At 44.9% G+C, this 24,138-nt stretch overlaps 1 long non-coding RNA gene across 1 annotated transcript in view; it reads right to left on the reverse strand.

Moving 5' to 3' along the window:
* LOC146049763 (uncharacterized) overlaps positions 1-24,138 on the reverse strand; it is a 49,929-nt gene that overhangs the window by 987 nt on the left and 24,804 nt on the right. The window contains exon 3 of the long non-coding RNA XR_014466198.1: positions 10,227-10,353. This is a non-coding gene — a long non-coding RNA (uncharacterized LOC146049763). The remainder of the gene's footprint in view (positions 1-10,226; positions 10,354-24,138) is intronic.

The following is a 24,138-nucleotide window of genomic DNA, read 5'->3' on the forward strand; positions in this document are numbered from 1 at the left end:
CCTTCCATAGCAATCTGTCAAGCTGCTTGGTGGTGAGTACTGTGGGACTGAAGGGAAGCATAGACATAGCCACCTACTGATCTTGTGCTACTTGTAGCAGGACAGGCACACCAACTTCAAGTTCATGCTCAAGGACAATAAACCACCCGTTTGGAAACTACTTGATGGTTGAAAGGCCAAGGAACGAAAAAGCTTTTGTAGGAAAAGTGGAAGAAGAACTTTTTGAGGAGCTCATTTTCAGTTCCATGAGAAAATCTATGGAATGTTCCTGGATAAAATATTTAAGTCTTCACTGGGGTAAAAAAAAACAAGGTCTCTGCAAAATTAAAACTGATTTGAAAAGTTTAAACTTGAGCCCAAAACTGTACTCAGTAAGGTTTCGCCCATTGTCGCAAGAGGACAGTTCTCATGGCTGTTGGGGCATTCACATCATTCTTCTGTTTTCTTCCCTGTTCTGTTCTTCTTCTGACCTTGTTTGTTCGTCTTTTGACCTTGTCTGTTCTTCTTCTGACCTTGTCTTTTGACCTTGTCTGAAATCCTGTCCCAATGAGTCTCTTCCTTCCCATAACAAAGGGAACTCAGGTTTAGGGAAGAGATTTATGGACCTGTATAAAATACTTATCAGGAGATTATTAGGATTAGGAGAGGATAACTGTAACTGTGGATAAAACAAATACTCACTGCATCCAAACTAGACTTCAAGGCCCTAAGAAATATGTTCTAATTAATTACTATCACTGTCTGTTCAGAATCACTGCCAGGTATTCATTAATTTAGACACATTTGACAGGAGCTGTAGCTGAAGGTTGCTCATCCCCAGAACTGCGCAGAGATTCACAATAAAATTAAAATGATAATTATAAAATTAAAAGAAGTGAAGGAAATTGCTTTCATGAAAATGATCTTTGAAACACTGTTCTGTATTTTAAAGGGGAAGCAAAAGGCAATATACTGTAATATGCAGTCATTATAGAACGTTACATACAATACATAGAAGTAACCGACTTGCTACATGTAACGGATACAGGGGCCTAATTCAGACATGATCGCAGGGCAAATTTGTTCTCAAAATATGCAAAAACATGCAGGTGGGGCATATGTTACAGGTGCAGAGAGAGTTAGATTTGGGTGGGGTGTGTTCAAACTGAAATCGAAATTGCAGTGTAAGAATAAAGCAGTCAGTATTTACCCTGCACAGAAACAAAATAACTCACCGAAATCTAACTCTGCGCATGTTACATGTGCCCCACCTGCATGGTTTTGCCCATTTTGAGAACACATTTGTCCTGCAATCAGGTCTGAATTAGGCCCACAGTCATCAAAGCCATTATATGATGTGAGGCGGATTTCTGTGACTTGGAATAAGAGAAAATCATTTTTTACTCTTTTACGTTCTATCAGTTTCCACCATCTACTCATCTGTTCCCGCCATGAGTGCCACCATCTACTCATTTCTTCCCGCAATGAGTGCCACCATCAACTCATTTCTTCCCACCATCTAATCATCTCTTCCACCATCAGTGCCACAATCCACTCATCTCTTCCCACCATAAGTGCCATCATCCACTCATCTCTTCCCATCCACTCATCTCTTCGCACCATAAGTGCCACCATCCACTCATCTTTTCCTGCCATAAGTGCCACCATCCACTCATCTCTTCCCACGAGTGCCACCATCTACTAATCTCTTCCCACCATAAGTGCTACAATCCACTCATCTCTTCCCACCATGAGTGCCACCATCCACTCATCTCTTCCTGCCATGAGTTTCACAATCCATTCATCTCTTCCCGCCATAAGTACCAAAATCCACTAATTTCTTCCCACCATGAGTGCCACCATCCACTCATCTCTTCCTGCCATGAGTTTCACAATCCATTCATCTCTTCCCGCCATAAGTACCAAAATCCACTAATTTCTTCCCTCCATGAGTGCCACATGCACTCATCACTTTAAACCATGTGTGGTATCCATTCATGTCTTCCCACTATGGGTGCACCAATCACTCTTCTCTTCCCACTTTCCCACCAGAGGTGTCTACACATCTACTAAATTCTGGTTGGTAGACAAACAGTCACCTTAGCTATGGACACTTGGCTACCATTTTCCTGCAGGAGGTCAGTGCAGTTGGAACAAGCAGAGTACACAGGAAAATTGCTTCCTTATTTCTTCTTGATAGCATTATTGTTATTTGAAAACGGAAGCCATTTTTCTGCATCGGTGTAATGTGTTTTGTAGTCTATCCTTACTATCAGTGTAAACATAACACACACATAACATTATAACATGAGAAGAACGCACAGAGAAATATCACTTCATGATGATGTGAGTTGTTTTTCCGTGAAGGGTCTTCATAATATTGCAGAGGAGACAGGCTACAATGGAGACATGACAGTCTATCAGATTCACATACCAGATAACACTGGAGCCAAACAATGTCCTCTAAATAATGACTTCTTGTAAAATGAAAGGCCAGATCTGATTAGGTGAAATGAAATGGTCTCAGTGAAGGGTTTGGGGAGAGCTGATTATCAGCCCCATTGCTCTGTGTGTTTGATGCCTCGTAGACAGCAGACAGTCGCTGCAAATCACAGGTCTAAATACCCGGCCAATCGCAGGACTGCTAAACCTCATATATTTTATATTCCAAATCTGACATGAGAGTCATGCCAAGCCCCTGGTCAGGGATGTCATCATTAGGTCTACAGTGTCTAGGTCTAAAGTCAAAAGGATGACCACTATTGGTCGGCATTCAAAATGTTGACACATGAAAAGGGTCAACATGGTCAAAAGGTCAACATGGCAAAGGTCAGCATGAGGCTTTTAAAAAAAAAAAGGACTTGTTCCTACTTTACCATAATAGCTTGCCAAGCGCAGCGAGGCACCGTGCCCAATGCATAGCAAAGGGATGCTGCACATTTTGCTAGGAAATGGGCAGGATGTGGGAGAGCAGCCTATTTTTCAAGGGCTGTGGGGGACTGCCTAAAAAAACGGGAGCTTCCCGCAGCCCCCAGTAGAGTAGGCAGATATTTTGTATCATTAAGCTCAGTAACACTCAGCTTTTGTTATCAATTAATGTTAAATACAGAATTGTCTAGCTCTTTAAGAACCATCACAATTGATAAATGATAACATTTATCCGTATTGTATGTAGACGTCTATAAATTTATTAAAATCATTTTCCCGTCAATGTGAAATAATAAAAGCACCCATATTAAAAATGAAATGTAATCAACATTAGCCAGCGAACACGTTTCTTATAACATTTATATAAATGTAAAATAATAAAATAAACTATAATCACAGAAATTCAATCTTTGGAGAATCAGCGCGCAATAATACACTTACATTTATCAATATAAGTTAATATGTCATTGGGGCTCCCCAGCGCATAATAATAATTCTCTCATATATAAGTTTACGGTTCCGGGTTCTCAACTCTCAGGACAATATATTAATTATGGTGATACTTTAGGTGAAATGATTTTACTAATGAATTGCAGATGTCTGGCATCTTTATTCGTGTCAGATAAAGGTTGCATTGTGTTTATGCTGTATAGGTCTGAAAGCAAACATCATTTTATTAATTGTATTAAGAAGTTAGAAATCACTAATTTAGATTTCAGAAATGAAAACTGGATTTCGTGAAATGTTATCAGCAATGTTCTACTAGTAGGTGTCCTCGCGAGTATTGCTGACTCCTTACACCAGGGATGGGGAACCTTTGGCCCACCAGTTGTTGTTGTTGAACTACACATCCCAGCATGCTTTGCATGTCCAAATAGCAAAAATGTAGCAGGGCATGCTGGGATGTGTAGTTCAACAACATCTGGAGGGCCAAAGGTTCCCCATCCCTGCCTTAGGATGGTGCAAGGTATTTCGGAACCCTAAACAAAATGTCAGCTGACTGTTCCCGCACACCAATACCCACTTCCCAGAACTTTAGGTGAACGTGTGGAGGTGATGTCTTAATTCAACACCTGTCCTTTCATTAAGATCATCAAGGAACCATCTCTCAGTCATCCTTCAGTTTGTGACAGTCAGACTTGCAGGTGCCCCATGGCCAGTGATGACTTACCTTGATACTCCAGCTGTATTGAACTACACATCCCAGAATTCCGCACTACAGTTTTACTATTTGGCCATGCTAAAACTGATGCAGGGCATGCTGGGATGTGTAGTTCAACAACAGCTGGAGAGTCAAGGTTAGCTATCACTGCCCTAGAAGGATGTCTGGAGCTGCCTAATGGTAAAAACAGCCCTGCTTTCATCTAACCAGCTTTTCCATCAGACCAGCCAACTTCTCAGGGACTGTAATGTCAGTAATAACTTAGGTGGCCATTGTCTGCCTACTTCTGTTTGTTACAAATAGAGAAAAAAAGGAATACAGTACACTTTAAAACAAATTTGTGGGGTCCATCGCATTTTGTAATCAGCACCGGCACTTTCATCGGGGAGTTGGTTACATCAAAAAATTAGGAAGATCCAAAGAAGAGCAACAAAGCTAATAAAGGGAATGGAGAATTTGAGCTATGAGGACAGATTGAGCAATTTTGGACTGTTTATGCTAGAGAAGAGACGTTTAAGGGGGGACATGCTTAACATGTACAAATATATCAGGGGCCAATATAAGGAACTGTCAGATGCCCCTTTTACTGTAAGGAAGGACTCTAGGACACGTGGAAATGAATTTAGATTAGAGGAAAGAAGATTTTGTTCCCTCAGAAGAAAAATTGTTTTACAGTCAGGGCAGCCAAACTATGGAACTCTCTTCCTGGAGAGGTGGTGTCGGCAGACACAATAAATACTTTTAAAATAAGGTTGGACAAACATCTATCGGTTAAAAACATCCAGGGGTACAAAAAATAATCGTAATCTGTCTGTAAAGATAATAGAATACACTACGTATAACAAGGGATGAAGCTAATTGACTGCACACCAGTTTTGACTCCCGATACCCCTTCACCACTTACAATGTATTTTTGAATTGTGTGTTGCGAGTTAACGGGTCTCCGCTGTACACGGAACCCTCTGCCGGAAGGTGCGGCGGTCAGCCTGACAGCTCACCGCACATAGGCAGCGTGTGTCATAGAAGCCCTGCACGGGCACACTTACCAGAAGGCACACTGATACAATTCCATGACACTGCCTAGCTACAAATATATCCTTGATTTGTGTGTGATAAGTTAGCGGGTCTCCGCTGTACACGGAACCCTTTTGCCGGAAGGTGCGGCGGTCATCCTGACAGCTCACCGCACACAAGCAGCTTGTGTCTTAGAAGCCCTGTACGGGCATATTTACCAGAAACCGCACAGATATAATTCCCTGACGCTGCCTGGTTATATTGCTAATACAGCTTATAAATCCATTACGGCAACCACTGGACCTTGGGCGGGTGACGGAGAGTACTATCCGCACTCAGCACCAAAGGTCTCAACACTATGTATATGATACTGGATTTAAGTCTCTGACCTGTTACCATAATAAGATATCAATCCCCCTCTCATGGTAGAGATATCAAGTGGGAGATACCTAACAGGTTATTCGCATTCCACATAAACAAATCTTATAGTGTGGGATCCCAAGCAATACCAAGGGGTTTTCCCATAAAACACTGCTGGATACACACTGGGGGATCTGTATTAACACGTTGATTAACCAATAAAATAAATGATTAATCGGTAGTCTAACTGAATAAGGATTCTTATCCTTTTTTTACTCACTAGTGTCTGTGTCTACATGTATGTTTGTGTTTTTTATTTCGCAATCTTTTAATAATTCTAATAAAAGTTAAATCTTATTCTATCTTTGATCTTTGGTGCACCAACAAAAGACATTCTTTTCTTTCCCAAATTTTAATAATCGTAATCTGTCTGTAAAGATATTAGAATACACTACGTATAACAAGGGATGAAGCTAATAGATCAGGCATGTCCAAAGTCCGGCCCGGGGGCCAATTGCGGCCCGTGATGTCACTTTAAGTGGCCCGCAGCCTCCAGCCGGAAGCAGGCTGAGCATTATAAGCAGGACGCACAGCGCGGGACTGTAGAGGCGTGGCCTACAGCGAGCGCGCATAGCCTTGTGTGCAGCGGTGAGAGGCTCACGATCACAGTATCCCGGGAGGAAGGAGCAGCATGCAGAGCAGACTCAGCAGAGGAGGGCGATGGCGGGAGCACAGGCATCTGTATCCTCTCCTTGTGGCGCCTGCTTGGCCTCTCCATCCTGTGGCTTACAGAAGGGGCCATACAGAGAAGGAGGGTCAGTCAGGGGGAATATACTGTGAAGGAGCAGGCTGGGGGAAATACACTGAATGGGGGCAGAGTGGGGGACATACAGAGAAGCAGGGAGCAGGCTGGGGGAAATACACTGAATGGGGGCAGAGTGGGGGACATACAGAGAAGCAGGGAGCAGGCTGGGGGAAATAGATTGAATGGGGCAGAGTGGGGGACATACAGAGAAGGGGGAGCAGGCGGCGGGAAATACACTGAATGGGGGCATAGTGGGGTTCATGCAGGGAGCAGGCTGGGTAAATATACTGAATGGGGCAGAGTGAGGGACATGCAGAGAAGGGGGGAGCAGGCTGGGGGAAATAGATTGAATGAGGACAGAATGGGGGACATGCAGGGAGCAGGCTGAGGTAAATAGACACCAAAGGGGGCAGAGTGGGGGACATGCAGAGAAGGGGGGAGCAGGCTGGGGGAAATAGATTAAATGAGGACAGAATGGGGGACATGCAGGGAGCAGGCTGAGGTAAATAGACACCAAAGGGGGCAGAGTGGGGGAAATGCAGAGAAGGGGGTAGCAGGCTGGGGGAAATAGATTGAATGGGGGCAGAGTGGGGGACATATAGAGAAGGGGGGAGCAGTCTGGGGGAAATAGATTGAATGGGGGCAGAGTGGGGGACATACAGTCAAGATCTCAGTATCACCCTTCACACTAGAGCAGGCAAGACAAGTTATTTGTTTAGTCTTCTGATGTGATTCATGGTTCATGCTGATTTGTCGGCCACCACACATTTTCACCTCACCAAATCTGGCCCCCTTTGCAAAAAGTTTGGACACCCCTGTAATAGATCATACTCGCTAAAACCAAGGTTGAACTTGATGGACGCAAGTCTTTATTCAGCCTTAACAACTATGTAGCTGTATGCTATGCACAAACTCCAGTCTTCCTGTCCTGCAAATAGGCTTCATGCCCTAACCTAACATGGACACAGATTTTTACTGAGCATGTGCAGGAGGCCAACCTGTTTCTACTGTATTTAGTGAGATGGTGGAAAAGACAGAAGTTTTAGCACCTATGAGAGCTATAAAACTGATTCAGCATCCCTGTACACATACCCATTTGCAGCACATCACTCTGCTCCATCAACAGTGTGCATGTAACAGTGAGTACGGCTGTCAATAATCCAGCAACTCTAGGTAAGTGACATGTAAAGTTGTGTTGCACGGCCAGGTAGGATGGACAGATCACTATTAATTGCTGCCTCTTCGATCACTTTCCTTCTTGCACAATGAAATGCGTAGTTTCACATTGTCACGTGTAATTGAAGACAAAGCTTCTGAGAAATGTACTTTTTAGTGTAACATTTAATATCCGCTCTTAAGTTCAAGGTATGCTCAATAGATTAATAGACTCACTAAAGGAATTAAAAATTATATGTTGTACAGCTTCCAAATTAGCTCAGATTTTGGCTGTTATAAAGGATTTCATTTCCTGGTGATGACCTTGTTTAATGTACCAGATATAAATAATTTTCATCTTTTTAATTAACTTGAGAGTTGGTAAAAGAAGACAAGTCATGGCCACTTGTTGACAGGATGGGAGATATACAAGAATTTACGCACTGGGCTCTGAGAACAATGAATGCAAAGTATGTAATAAATGTGGCAAGTTTGGGATCTCTACAATGTATCGAGCCTTGGAGAGCTTCCACCTGTCAATCATCTAGCTGTCCATAAAATTACAGAAGCTGATAGGTTGCTTTGGGCAAGTTCTCCCCTTTTTCTATAAGGCTCGATACATCTCCCCACCTGTAATGTTTACATCTTCATTATGAGGGTGGGTCACTTCTGGCCTTACAGTGTACCGATTGCATATACAGAAAGGAGGGAGCTAGTAACCACCGCCATTGCATGGATCTGTCGCTAGCGTCCCCTGCCCACCTCTACCTGCACCAGGGCAAGAATGGGGAAGTGAGGATAGGGCAACACTGCTCGCATACAGTACAATATAGTTGTGTCTAGATCCACTACTGTATTGTGACCAGGATGTAATGTTAGGTGAGTGCGGAAGTTGTTAAATGCCCTCACAGTGTTTTTTATTGTATCTGTCATTTACATACAGTAGGTGTAGGTTATTTTCTTTTATTTCAGCTGGATTGTACCCTTGCAGCCCTCGCTTCACTCGCCACGCTTCGGGCACCGTGGATTGCTGCTTTCGGCACAGATATATATTCCCCCCTCCTGCTATACATTGACCCAGTGCATGATGGGAAAAGTCAAGAAACAGAAGTAGATCTAGCCGCAAACCATACGGTACACCTGGCCCACATCCTGGCTAGCTTGGACAAAGAGGTAGACCGGTCAGTGCCGGTAGTGTGGTGAGTGCTGTGGACACCAAGGTCCCACCAGGCATGCCGGGGGTTCAAGAAGGGGGGAGGTAGAAGGGGGAAGGTTCTCCCTTTTATGTCAATTTCTGATGGCAGCCCTGGCACCTCTCATTAAATGTAGTTAGCATGTGCAATCTAGGTCCCCTCCCTTATATTTCCCCTGAACCTGTCACAAATATATTGGGCATCTGCTAATTATTACCTATTGTACTAAGCATTATTGCCGAGTGTCAGGCAGAAGCAGAACTACCATTGGTACAACAGGTGCAGTGCACCAGGGACCCTGGGGACTAAGGGGCACACTGCTTCCCTCTTCCTGTCACCCACTGTTTTCCCTGTCACACTCTGCCTCCCCCTGCCTCTCCCTGTCACCCTCTGCCTCTCCCTGTCACACTCTGCCTCCCCCTGCCACCCTCTGCCTCCCCCGGCCTCTCCCCATCATCCTCTGCCTTTCCCTTTCACAGTCTGCCTCCCCCTGTCACCCTCCGCCTCTCCCCGTCACAGTCTGCATCCCTCTGCATCTCCCTCTCACCCTCTGCCTTTCCCTGTCACCCTCTGCCTCTATGCCTTTTGCACATGGACTCATTACACACAAGATCCACCACTGGAGTCCGGCCACTCTCCACTATGGTGTTATATTGTGGATTTGTCATAACTGATTATGCTCTGTGCAATGATACAATGTAGCATGTAGATTTTACTGCATCACTATATATATTGCCACAACTTGTGTATTGTATACAGCAGCGTACCCGGGAAAACAGAGGGATAACACAAACTCTTTGTGAACAGACACCATTTCTGGGTGCTGTGAATACTAATTAATGGCCGGATGATCCTCTGAGTGGATGTGTTATGGGTCCTGCCTGGCTCTAATTAATTGCTCACTGCAAAGGTCACCATTAATAAAAATGAACTTGCAGCTTATTAAGACCATGGCAGACATCGTTAGTGATAGTTTCAGAGGTGTTTGCAGCCAAGTGACATAAAAGAAAGTGATGTACGGCGTCTGCCGCTGCGTCACGCACAAGGACCTTCATAACTTCCTGCACTTTATTGCCTACTAACTTTTAAGGCCAGAGACAAGAAGTCCACACACAGAGCTGCAGTTATGGCACACAGGGCAGCAGAGGCGCGGAGCAGCAGAGACGCAGAGCAAAGTAGAGTAGGACAGTATGTGAAACTATTACTGGCAATAAGTAAACTATTTGATATTCTTTAAAATTGTCAAATCTGAAACATCTGTAAGATATCCATCGATATTTGCACCCACCATTGGTCACCCATGCTTTAGTGTTAAATGAGTTATGGGCAAATGAAAGTGTAGGGGTGGGACTTAGTGAGTGTTGAGAGGGTGGAGCAAAACTCCATGTCCCAACACATTTGAGAGAAAAAAAACCTGTTATCCACATATTATCGATAGCAGTACACGATCTGGTTCCAATGGTGTAGACAAATATATATATATATATATATATATATATATACTCCACGCGGTGGCACTCCAAATAAGACGTCTTGCAAAGCAGGTAAGGACAACGTTTCGAGGTTTTAATAACTACCTCTTCATCAGGTCACAAACCACATAACATGTAATCACCACATTTATACTTACAGGACATCAGCGTACGTCTCCCGGCTCCGGGGTGCCCGCCTCCGTCATCAGTGTGCGTCGTACTACGTCACTGCGCACAGACGTGGACCCGGCGCACGCACGTAGCGGCGTCCGTCACCAAGGAGATCTGAACATGTAAACATAATAAAGTTTAATACACCACACGTGAACATATTGTAAAAATACAATTTAAAAACAAATGCAAACATGATAACTACTAAGTAGCATACCAATCAATTATGGAAACAGCATTAAATAAACTTTTGAATAAACTTTCTAAATAATGCCAGTCACAAGATACTCAAATCAGATTTAGCCGTAAGTCATGCAATAAAGTTAAGGACAATATGGTAAATACAATATGTTAACCATATGTTACAAAAAGCAGCGTAAACCCAGCTGCTCATTAAGGCCCCGAGGGGCCAGAGTCCCCAAGCGGTATATCCAGCTGGTTTCGCGCTGCAACAATTTCAATGATCTGTCACCCCTTCTAATCGAGGGTGGCACATGGTCAATCAGGATATAACGGAGTGAAGACACATTGTGGCCAGCCTGCAGAAAATGCCTCGCCACAGGCTGGTCACTGGCTCCACTCTCCAATGCAGTTTTAATAGAATGACGGTGGGTGGCCATCCTTTCCCGCAAAGTGCGGTCTGTCTTCCCGACATAACTACGTCCACACGGACATGTCAGGAGATAAATAACGAACCTGGTGGTACAAGTTAACCTGTAGCGGATATAATACTTTTTGCCAGAGGAAGGATGGTTAAAAAATGAGGATGCCACCATGGATCTGCATGTTATGCAATTCAAGCATTTGAAACAGCCCATCTTTTTTGAGAGAAAATTCTCTGTATGGGTTTGGCTGCTGGTTAGCCCTGTTATGTCCGTCCGGACCACCCAGTCGAAAATATTTCGACCCCGCTGATAATGCATTAATTTACTCTCGCCTAATCCTATTTTGGGGTCAGCAGTCACAAGGGGCCACCATCGCTTTGAGACTCTGTTGATTTTATCACTTTGGTCATTAAAGTGGTTGACCCACAGTAGGCAATTTACTGAGGATTTTAGCTTTAGTTTTAGCCAACTCCAGTGACTTAAAGTCATAACCCCGGTTCACAAATTTTGCAGCCATTTGATGCTCTGCATCCATGTCTGAACTGCATACCCTCTTGGCCCTCAAAAACTGGATGACTTCGGGTGAAAACTGTTGGCGTGCAAAATTGTGTTCCGGTCCATTGGCTTTGTAAACAGGTTGGATGAGATTCTACCCTCACTCAGGGTTACCTCTACATCCAAAAAGTGAACACGGCTCGGGTGTATCATGTACGTGAATTTTATGGGGCTGCCAGACCCATTGTGACCTCGTAAGTACTCCTCCAGTGCTTCAACCCAACTGGGCCACTCCAGATCATAAAGAGGTCATCAATGAATCTGGCATAAGCCCTAATATGCTCACTTATGCCTGGTGCTTCAAGGAAAATTTGGTGTTCCACCTGCAGCATGTAGGCATTAGCGTACGATGGGGCCACATTGGACCCATTCTCACAGCCCAACAGCTGCAGGTAGAATACCCCGTCAAAGATAAAATACTTATGAGTTAAAATTAACTCTAACAACTGGATAATCAATTCACAGGGTGGACCACAGTAATGGGGATTACCCTCCAACAAGTTCTTTATAGCATGGAGTCCCTCACCATTAGGGATCACAGTATATAAACTGGTAATGTCGAGAGTGACCAAGACACTACCAGTAGGTATGGATTCCACATCCTGCAGTAGATTTAGAAAAGCAGTGGTATCACGTATGTGGCCTAAGCTGTTAACAATGCATGGTTGAATTACTGCATCGAGGTATACCGCAAGAGCTTGGAACAGGGATTTTCTGGCAGATATTATAGGCCTCCCTGGCGGTTGTTCCAAGCTCTTGTGGACCTTCGGTAAGGTATATAGAATTGCCACCACTGGTTCCTTGGGCACAAGAGCATCAAATAGCTTCTGATCAATTAGTCCCGAAGCCAGAGCCGGTGTCAGAATGTTTACTAGCTCTTTCATATAGCAGACAGTTGGGTCACCATACAGCTTGCAGTATACATTAGTGTCCGCGAGTTGGCGTTGGACTTCATCTTTGTACGGTTGTATATCCTGGATGACAAGATGTTAATTGCTCTTCCCAGTTGGATATTTCAGGTTCTGTCTGACGTAGAGTTTTTCTGAGGGTATATTCCAAAATCTGGGACTCTCCCCCTTTGATGGACACTAGTAGCTTGTCTCTACTGTTCCAAAAATCAGAGATATCAGCCTTCCAGCAGCTGGTTACTGCTCCAGCTTTACACACCTGGTATGTAGTTTTATATACTCGTTGGCAGATTGCTCTGCCTCCTGAACTCTGATCCCCTAGTCCCCAATACCATTCGGTAGGGGGGATTCTCTAGTTTTTAATTCCATTAAAATCTAAGAAATCTATTTCCGGGAACTGGAGATATCTGCAGTCAAGCAAGCTGTCCCCCCACCAGAAAATTATGAATAATAAGCCCACTCCACTATACACCCCTCCTCTGCATATTAAACATCCTCTACCACCCTGGAAGTTATGTATCAGGGCCCCTTCATTCAGCCCAATGCCCCCTTCTCCCACCCCAACTCCCACCATCTGTGCAATAAAGGGGTAATTAGTGGAAATTACTGATCCAGGCCCTACATGCTGAGCGGTTGATATAATACCCCCTACCACCCGCAGGACATCAAAGCTTCCCCCACCCCTACCGCTGGAGGATCGGTAGGGTCCCCAATACATTGTTATGCCCAGGGGCCTACACTGCTGTTGACGCCCCTGTATGTATATATATGTATGTATATATATATATATTTTTTTTTTTGTATTATTTATATACATTTGGCCTATAATACTTTAACTGACCCGGCATATACTGGGTCACCTAAGTGTCCATCTCCGTGCTTTGCTCCACCCCTCTGGAAACCCCCTTCTGAAAATCCTGCATTTGCCCTTGGCAGTATCTATAAGAGCAACCCAAGGAGCCATGAACATCAAGTGAACTAATCCACCAGTAACCACGAATGCACCATGTGGAACCTGACCCCTAGAGCGGGGGTACGGCCCTCAGGCAGTGGGACCCACTGGGGATTTCCCCTGTACCCAAGAGGGCCAATCCATCCCAGGCCAACCACCATTGGTGCTATGTGAGGAGTCATCTGCTAGTCATAAAATAAGTTGTACATTATTTACCTTTAAATCTCCCTGACTTATTTGGCCAATACCCATCTCCGCGTCGTCCTATAGCTTAGATTATTGGCTGATCTTCTCAACACATTTCCTGCTCTGAGAACCGCGTTATAGACAAGCAGACCAATGGACGGATTGTGCCACATTTCTGTTGAAATGTCACCATATACTGTACGACTCTAAGGAATTTAATATACCAAACATGCTACTGGGAACCGGGATTACACTACAGCACTTGGCCGATATAAAAATCAGAAAACAGTGTAATAATCCGTAGAAGCCATTGCGCAGGGTGAATCCAGAAATAGCGCACATACTGTACAGGTAGCAACACGTGAACCACACATTAGTAGCAGTCATAGACACCTGACATGACACGCATCAAGCCTAATAAACAGTTATTTCCATTGTTCAGCTAATTAGTCTCCGTTCGAGCCGTGTCACCTTTCCGCATCAGACGCCAAATCGGCGCACGATGAGCGGAGCCTATTTCCAGCCTTGACTGCAAACAGCTTCACTTCGCACTGATCTACGCAGCCTTCCTCCCAATGGGACCCATCTCCTTAATCCACCTGTCAAAACAACAGTTTAATTAGGTTAAGCTGTCTGGCTTTGTGAAAAGGTTTACTCGTCTTGTTGTGCCTGACACTGAATTATTACTTCCACCAACTCGTAAGGAGACAAGTTTTGAAAAGTTATGAAAAATTAAAGACAAAAGGTTCTCTCTCCCCCCCCCCCCCCCCCCACCACCACAAACTATCTACAGTAGATCTTACAAGATAAAGATTTTCTTAGTAGTAACAATTGGAAGATATTTTCCAAGACATTTAATCCTTTATGTCTGAGTCGGCCGGTTGAACTCCGGCTTTATCTTACAAGTGAGAATCCAGAAACCTTTCCCAAGTGTCACCTCCCAGTAGAGATGGTGGTTTTAAACTGCTCTGTTCTTGTTTGAATTCACTGGGACATGTTTGTAGCCGGGGGAAAACAACCAATTATATACGTATCTCTGAGCAGTTTTTTGCGGCGGTCATTAGTAACAGTTATATGCTGATGGTACCAAATGATGTGTCTGTAGTGCAAAACTAGCATAAAATGAAATGATGATGGGGAGATGTACTAAATCTCGGAGAGATATTTCCAGGCAGCCTGTGAAATGACAGAAACTGGTTGATAGAGGCAACTTCTCTGCTTTAATCTAGCTCCAAGATTGGATAAATCTACCCAGGGTGCCATAAGAAATTGTGGTGCCCGGGACTGACAAAATAGACACCCTCCTCCTGTAAAGAAAATAAAAGATTCTGCAGCACCGCTCCAACACTGTGTGATGAGATGCAACATGTGGTGACATCACATATAGGTGGAACGTTACAGTACTGCAGGAAGGAGGGGCTTGTTATAAGAAGCAGCTATCACATAAGCCAAGTCCTGTATTGAGTCGAGTGGCCTAAGGCAGGCGAAACCACATTCCCAAAAGCTCTCCAGTTTTTTTGTGCGAAAATGGTGCCGCAGTCGGCGACTTAGTGGCCCGATCCAGTGCAGAACGTGGCTTGCTCAAACTTTCACCAGAACTCTGCTGCTCTGTAATAACGGGGATGCAGATATGATATAGACAGGGATGTCTGAGATTACTCCAGTGAAGCAGAGCGATACTATTCAGTATTTTTGGAAATGCATATTTCATAAAGGTTATGCATGTATTAAATATTACCGAGCGCAGGCTGCATTCTAAAATGAAAGTGAGAGAGATAAGGCCGTGTACTGCGGGAAAGGAAGAGAAGCAGTAAAAGTCAGGTAAAACTTCCTACATGATAATACAATAGTCATTCCTTGGTAAGGTATTTTATCTCAATTAAGACATCTTCATGACCTTGACTAGAGACATACAAGGTCATCCTGGAACAGTAATGGAATAGTGAGCACATAACCGCGCATGCACAGACCGCGTCCCCCCCCCCCTCCCAGCTTGGGGGTTAGCGCTTTGCAGGGACGGGCTTTCTAAGCCATGTCCCTCGCCCCTTAACCTTGATGCATCCAGCCGGTGTGATCACATGTTACAATACGATCCTGGGCGGTGATAGGTAAATGGGCCCCTAAGACTCTACAACATGACCCATTTGTGACAATGGTACCGATGTCTCTGCATTTGCAAGCCATACAGAAATGAGGAGGCAGCAGATTACCTTTTGCCCACATTAGTCACAACTGTGGACAGCAAAAGATAGCAACAGCAATTACATCTGAATCAGGCCCATAGTCAGATTATTGAGAATACACACCAGTGGCATAGCTACATATGTAGCAGACCCTGCGGTGGCTTGAGGAATCGCCATTGGCTGAGCTGAAAGGTGACCCAGGCAGCAGTGAGCGTTGAGCTGGTCCCACCCTGTACATATCTAATGAGCGGGGTCCCAGTGCAGTGCATATTGAATGAGCAGGACCCGCTCATTACATATGAACGGGGCGGGGACCCACTCATTATATATGCACTGGGCTGGGTCACCACTCATTAGATATGCACGGAGCACGACCAGCTCAGCGCTCACTGCTGCCTGGGTTGCCTGTCAGCTCAGCCAGTAGTGCCCGTTGTCCATCGCCTCGCCCCTTTTTTTTGGGGGGGGGGGGGGGATTTTTTTTGGCAGAGGGGAGAAAAATTTCTAGCTACACCACTAATACACACATACTCACTAATTGATACCAGGAGATTGTGTCCAAGATTTTCGGTCCTGCCCGACAAATCGAATAATGTAACAGTCCCATTTTGTGGGTAAGATTTGTCTCCGTTATCCGTGAAACACAGAGACAATTTATCATACACACTATACAATATATTTGGCCAATTACACAATTGTTGTGAAATCACCACAATAATTGGACAGTATGTACTTGCTTTCAGTTCCACCCTTCTGCTGCCAGACCTAAAAAACATACCTACAGTCTGATGTAATATGTGCAGAGAGAATTAGATTTGGGTGAGTTATTTTGTTTCTGTGCAGGGAAAATATTGACTGCTTTATTTTTACACTGCAATATAGATCTCACTTTGAAGTAAAACCCCACCCAAATCTAATTCTCTCTGCACAAGTTACATCTGCCCCACCTGCAGTGCACATGGTTTAGTCCATCTAAGAAGGATTTTGTCAGAAAGAGTGAACTAGAATAAGGCCCTAAGTGCGCTTGTTCTCCGCCAACCGGTATCTACCGGAGAACCATAGACCTAAATGCATTTTTTCCAGGATTTACCATGGATGGATAGTAGAGAAGACTGATTAACAATTCAATTTTTATCTTCCCAGTGGACCGAGAGCAGGCGTGCGCCTTCAAACAGCTAATACGGCTACAAAACACAGATCCACTTTCTTTTGAAGAAATATTGTCTTGCCACTTTTGGACAAACCCCGGCTTTGGCTTTTCTTAAATCTGCTTTCAACTGTTCTGCTTTGAACTGACAGATAGATTAGTTTCAGCAGCCTGGTTCCGCAGAAGTCACTTTTTTTGTGATTGCGAAGTGGAAATTTATACAAGACGTAACTTCTTGCCGTGGTACAAAAAGAGGTTTTGTGTGCAGGGCAGGAAACAGCTAAGAGATTGAATTAGGGATTAAGGGAAATGTTATAAATTCCAGCGAAACTAAATTCACTGGCTATCCACCTGGAAATAGGGCAAATTGTGTGGACCACAAGCTGATTCTCATTTCATCCCAGAGGAATCATGTGACATGGACAAGGATGCTGCATTCTGAAATGAAAGGTCTGCAGAGCTACTTGAGGAACGAGCTTGTTCTACAGAGCCCTATATTCGGTCAGCATGGTGCATCAGAGGTTACTATTGCTGCTTCATCGCACTAATGTCATGAGTTTGATTCCTAACTTGGGAATTTTCTGAGCATGTTCTCCCTGTGGGCAGATATCTCCCTCATTGTGCTGGTAGGTTATTTGGTGGCTTACTAAAAGGTTCTCTGGACATTGTGCGCTTGTCCGTTATGATGTTTAGGAGGGGATTTAGTAAAGTTTAGAGAGCGATAAAGTACCAACCAATAAGCTTCTGTCATGTTACAGACTATGGGGGCTATTCAATGCAGGGTCACAACTGTCGGGTGGACGAACAGCCGTGACCCTGTCCCATTCTAGGCTGGCTCAACACTGATTTGGCAGACGGGATTCAATGTTCCGACTGCCAAGCGCCGAGAAGTTGGCGTGGTCATGAGAAGCGGCCAGAAATCGTCGAGCTGCGGCCAGGAACTCAACAATTCCCGGCTGTTCTTGGCAGAATGTGCCCGACTGCTTGTAAAGTCGGCCACGTTCTGCTGAAATCCCTGTTCAATGCTATCAGGGAAGACAACATTGAATAGGGCCCCGCCGCTATTTGCCCAGTCAGGAATAGCGGCGGGAGATTGAATGCAATGCAGGACAGGTGGTGCTAGATAAAGAAATGATAATGACACATTTACATTTATTTTAAAGGGTCCTTAATTAATTCAGAGTTTGTAAGTAGCCCTAAACTACACTGGAGGTTTAAAAAAATGCTAACTGACTCTGGGGTTCAAATTATAGAGTCATAATCTACACTGGAGGTTCTAAAGAGTCATTAACTACACTGGAGGTTCTAACGAGTCCACATCTACAGTATACTGGAGGTTCTAAAGAGTCCTCATCTACACTGATGTTCTAAAGAGTCATAATTTACACTGGAGGTTTTAAAGAGTCCTCATCTACACCGGAGGTTCTAAAGAGAGTCATCTACACTGGAGGTTCTAAAAAGTCCTCATCTAATCTGGATGTTCTAAAGAGTCATTATCTACACTGGAGGGTCAAAAGAGTCCTAATCTACACCGGAAGTTCTAAAGAGTCCTCATCTACACTGGAAGTTTTAAAGAGTCCTCATCTAAACCAGAGGTTCTAAAGAGTCATCTACACTGGAGGTTCTAAAGAGTCCTCATCTAATCTGGATGTTCTAAAGAGTCATCATCTACACTGGAGGGTCTGAAGAGTCATCATATTCTCTGCATGTTATTACCTACATTGGAGGTTCTAAAAAGTCCTTACCTACAATGGTGGTTCTACAGAATCCTTAACTACCCTGGAGGATCTTTAGAGTCCTTACCTACAATAAATGTTCTACAGAACCCTTACCTACTCTGGAGGTTCTAAAGAGCCCTTATCAATACTAGAGGTTCTATGAAGTCCATAGCTACACAGGTGGTTGTTCGACACATTCCAGCTTACACTTAAGGTACTTTGCACTTGAGTCATCAGTGATATAAATACACTGTATTTATCCTAGAGAAGTGAATGGTAATATCGCCCAAATGAATAGTCAGTACCACTTTATCTAGAGAGTTTATTGAAGATTCCTATTAGGGCATTAATATACACGTCTTGGTCTTCTGGTCAAACATGTGATATGTTCAATGATGGCTCCAGAGGTGGAGCTGCAGCACTGTTCAAAATGCACACAGGGGAGTAACACCAACTGCCAGTGAGTTAGTTTGGAATGGCAGTTGCTGTGTCTCTCCTATTTGAATTTTTAACGGTGCTGCGGACACTTCTCTGGAGCCTCCCCTGGATACATTGTATGAACGTGTGAAATTATGTTCACATAACAAAACATGTTAAAAAGAAAATTTAATTTTCTTGTTAGTAATGAGACCACTCCTATGAGGTTGTAATATTTCCAGGGGTCTCATTTAGGGAACGATGATTAAGCAAATAAGAAATAAATTCCCATTTTGAAGTGTGTTATTTTATCACTTAGTAAATGCCCCACTTGTAAATCATTAGAAGGCCCCTGCCTCAATGGCGCTCTCATATACAGAGAGCGGACAGGTTTGTGTTCCGTGAACAGATGGTTGCTGCGCCCCTCCAGTGCAGCCGTCAGGATATCGGGGGAGCCAGACAAATTCCACAACCTGGGTTATTGCCCTAACAAGTGTCGTAAATGACGCCCAATAAATGTAACGTTCTGTTTTTTCCTGCTGATGCAAGCATCGACTTTGCAAGTAAAGTGCTGGCCGAGGGGGTTTTGTTTCGGTAGCAGCGAGCTGCAGGAACCTGGTACTTGTAAAAGGGTCCCTTGTGTGTCCAGAACAAGAAGCCACGTTCATGTACTTGTAATAGAACCTGCTCACTGGTAGCTGACTATTATCATTAATCTGCGTCTAAGCTCAGCGTTCCTCCCATAATGCAGCTTATAATAACACTGACACATATAGAGGGGTTGCACCAAGCCTGAGAGAGATATATAGGGGAGAACTGACTCAGCAACAGTCATCTTCTATCTGTCATTTCATAGACTGTGCTAGATGACTCACAGACCTACATTCTACTGCTCCTATCCCAGAGAAGCTTACCATTTGCAGAGCGAGGGGTGGGGAGGGGTGCTGATGTCATTAAGCCACTCCCCCTTTCCAGCCAAAGGCCGTGGTTTGTGAGTCTCAGGAGATGGAACAGGGGTAAAATTATGGGATATTTATTATTTGAGCCCCACCAGTCAGATACACTCATGCCATTGTCACACACACACACACACACCCCATCCTCATAACCCTCTGTAAACTATACATTTGTGCCATACCTCCCATATGGAGAGTGGTGTCGCAAGGAGGGGGAGTGGTCGCACAATCCTACCCCCTATTCAAATTATGCCACACAATCATATTCACATTACACTGCATGTAGTGCCTCTGATTCATATTATACCACATAGTAGTAGTGACCTTTATTCACGTCGTGACACACAGTTGTGCCCCTTATTCACATGACATCACTCAATAGTGCCCCGTATTCATGTTACGCTACACAGTAGTACACCTTATACATGTATGTCACACAGTAGTAGTAGTCGCACAACATCTATTCACTGAGACAGCGGGGCTGGGCCATGCCCCCAGAAAATGGGGCCTTGCCCCTACCATGCCCCTTCTCTGGAGTACGCAGCTGCTCCTTTGCATGGGAGTCCCACTGTCCGCACTTTAAATGTTGGGAGTACTGTATGCTAATGCAATCGGGGTATGCCTCTGCATGGCCATATTATCCCAGTGCTCAGAGTTCCACCACAGAGATCTGGAGATGTAAGAATTGGTGCAGGGTGTGCCGTGTGGGCCCCTTTGGATTCTGGGGGGCCCACGTGCATCACACTTATGCTGGATCTATTATAGATTCAGGTTCTTGGTGTACAGAGAAGACCACTTCCCAATATATCTATTTGCATAAGATGTGTCCCACCGTCACACACAGAGGACATCGTGCATCTATGTTATGAGCAGCCAGCAGAGCAGTTATCTCCCTGTTTTACCATTTTCTCCCATGCATAAATTACAGATACAATTGTTACTCCAGGAGGCTCTAAATGGAGCCTGCGTCACCTTGTCAGGGCGCAGAGTAACGCTTCACCTAATTTGGATTTGTACAGGTTGACAAAATATTGGATAAAGCCTTTGCACCTCTGGGGAGCAGCTGTGAGGGGGTTTTCTCTGCAGCCTGTGGAATGATTTGATTTTCGGCTTTGGTGCTGCGGCGAGTACAATTCCTCATTCTTAGATGACAAATGAAATAGCTGCATGCCTGCTCCTATCTGTTACTGCTGAAAAGCTGCCAGTCCAGTAGCGGCAGGGGGTACCAGCTGTGATTCATATTTTGGAAAACGAACACAATTAGTGAGTCTGAAGGTGGCGGTTAATTCTGAGATCAGATTCTCAAAGTCAAACTGTGGAACCTCTATATATACCCCCTCCTGTCCCCTCTTGACCCTGACCCAATCACTCCTTCCAAGCAGCTCGATGTGTTAATAACTTGTCTGTACACAGTTCCGGGAAAAAAAAGCCCCTGCCTCTGTGTATTCCCCTGGGGACAGGAGAAAGGCGCTGGGACTGGCCTGACAACAAAATCAGCGCCTTCAGAAATGTGTCAGCAGCGAGATTGATGCCTGGGCTACATTGTAACAATACATCACAAACGCTGGTTCTGAAGAGCCATTAGTGTTTAACAGAATAACTGTTTCTATGTGGAGCTTTTAAAGGCCGCGTCTATTACCTCTATTATTTCCTTTGTTCCATTTTTCTTAACCAGGTTAGAGAAGGCACTGATTGTGTGTTTGTGTAGAACAGCACTAAGTAGGGTGGCCAATCCCGGACGCTGCCCGGCTTCTCCCAGTACCCGGCAGAGCAGCACTGCGCAGCGTGACCTCTCAGCTTGACGAGATCAGAGGTCACACTGCGCAGACAGAGGTCACGCCAGGCAGTATGAAGTCGCGCCTCCCTGCCACCTAGTTGCTGCCCCCCTAACTAGCCAGCGCGCCAGCCCACCCAGCAGCATACCACCCGTCCTCCCACCCAGCAACCCGGCTCTTGGCAGCATGAAGTTGACCGCTCACCCGGCAACCCATCCACCCGACAACCCAGCTGCACCTGCCAAATGTAAGTAAATGCGGAGCAGCCAGGGCGTTTTTTTATTAGCTGACCCCCACTCATTTTGTCCCCTATATGCTTGTATTTTGGGAACCAGGGCCAGCTCAAGAGCCTGCTGCTGGTTTCTTGAATATATATATTATGTCATTTATATGTCATTTTTCCCCCCTGGTATTTGAGAAACCAGGACTGGCTCAGTGAGCCCGGGGCTGGTCATGCTAATGGGGGGGACCCCACAGCATTTTTTTTTTAATCTTTTGGTACTTGTTTCCTAGAACGGCCACAATCGTGAGTGATCGTGGCTCTTAATTAAGGGACACGATCCTCACGATGTGGCCGATTTTTTACAATTTTTTCACTTTGATTGACAGAAATCGGGTCAATCGGTCGGTCGCGACCAATTAAAATCGGCCGCGATGCGACCGACCGATTGACCCGATTTTTCCATAGACTTCAATGTTAAAAAAACTTTTAACATTGAAATCGGGAGGATCGCGTCGGTCTTGTGCCATTATAATGGCACAAGATGAGATGGACTTGATTAAGTCCATCTCACATAGGGTAAAATGATAAAAAAGGTGAAATGGCCCAATATGACCCATTTCACATTTTTTATGTGCCCGCCATGACCCCACGATAGACGTCAACCCGAAGCGTGGCGAGCGCAGCGAGCCCGCGAGGGGCGGCGGTGCGCGTCCTACAACCTTTTCATTCCCCTACTATCCACTAGGGCGTGGAGTGAGAATATAATAGTGTGGCGAGCGCAGCGAGCCCCGCGAGGGGACGCGTATACCTGTGAAGTTAGACGCGTCCCCTCGCGGGGCTCGCTGCGCTCGCCACGCTTCGGGCTCGGTGGCTCGCTGCGCTCGCCACACTATTCTATTCTCACTCCACGCCCTAGTGGATAGTAGGGGAATGAAAAGGTCGGAGGACGCGCACCGCCGCCCCTCGCGGGCTCGCTGCGCTCGCCACGCTTCGGGTTGACGTCTATCGTGGGGTCTAGCCCACTTAGTAACATTTGGGGGGGCAATTGAAACAAATCTGGTGAAAAAAAAAAAAAAATCGGGTGAAAAATCGGTCGGTCGGATCGGTCGCATCGTATGCGACCAAATCGCATGCGATGCGATCGATCCGATTTTTTATCTTACGACCACAACGATCTAAATCGTTGTGGCCGTGCTAGGAAACAAGTACCAATCTTTTTTTTCTAACATCGACAAAGACGATGTCACTCCTCCAGGCTTTATTCCAACCCATTAATTACATTTGAAGACTTTTTTTATTCCCCTGAAGTCCCCGAAACACTTTCTGTGAGAGATTTGAAATCTCTCATGCTGAATCTCCCATTATAAATCTCTGGCACAAATCTCTCCGTGTGTAGGGCCCATAACATTAGTAATTAGCAGTCATAGCACCTGACTGTCCACCTAGCCATTGTCAACCTAATGCTTGTTGACAATGGCTAGGTCGACAGACAAAATGTCAACATGAAGCATTCACTTTTTTTGTCCCAAATGTCAACATGGCTTGCTGCCCTCGCTACACTCTGCGCACTATTCTGTTCTCCCTCTACACCGTAGTGGATGGTAGGGTATAAAATACCGCCTGTTGACACAGGCTGTCGAGATAATGCTTGTCGACTTTAGCCATGTAGCTTGGAGCTGACAGCGCTGCCTCCTCCATACTATGAACGACCAATCACCCATTCACACTGCATCGCGCCCCGGGGTGGCCCTTTCGGACCGCACCCCGACTTGGCTGAAATGATGCGGAAGGGTCTAAATGCCTTTTGTTATATTTATTGTGGCACAAACACTGTCTAAATATAGGAAAGTAGTGTATGGCGGCGGATGCTGGGAGTAGTAGTAGAAGAAGAATTGATAGTGGTAGTAATATGGTCGTATCGTTCATTAGACCCCAGCTACTATATGTGACTGCCAAAACTGGCTTACGCTCTAGAACAGGCATGTACAACCTGCGGCCCTCCAGCTGTTGTGGAACTACACATCTCAGCATGCCTTTGCCATAGTTATAGCATTCCCTAATAGCAAAACTGTGGCACGGCATGATGGGCCTTGTAGTTTCATAACAGCCGGAGGGCGCAGGTTGGACAAAGCTGTCCTAGAATGTCATGTGCATGATCTAGGGATCCATCATCTTGGATAGAGATAAAAGAAGAAGATTAAGAAGCATTTAGAGCAGTTTCTGTTATTTTACAGCTGCGGAGATGATTGGTTCTTTTTCCATATCCTCTCTGGGAGA

Source organism: Crinia signifera, chromosome 12 (genome assembly GCF_055691185.1).
Source record: "Crinia signifera chromosome 12, ASM5569118v1, whole genome shotgun sequence".
Taxonomy (NCBI): Eukaryota; Metazoa; Chordata; class Amphibia; order Anura; family Myobatrachidae; genus Crinia; species Crinia signifera.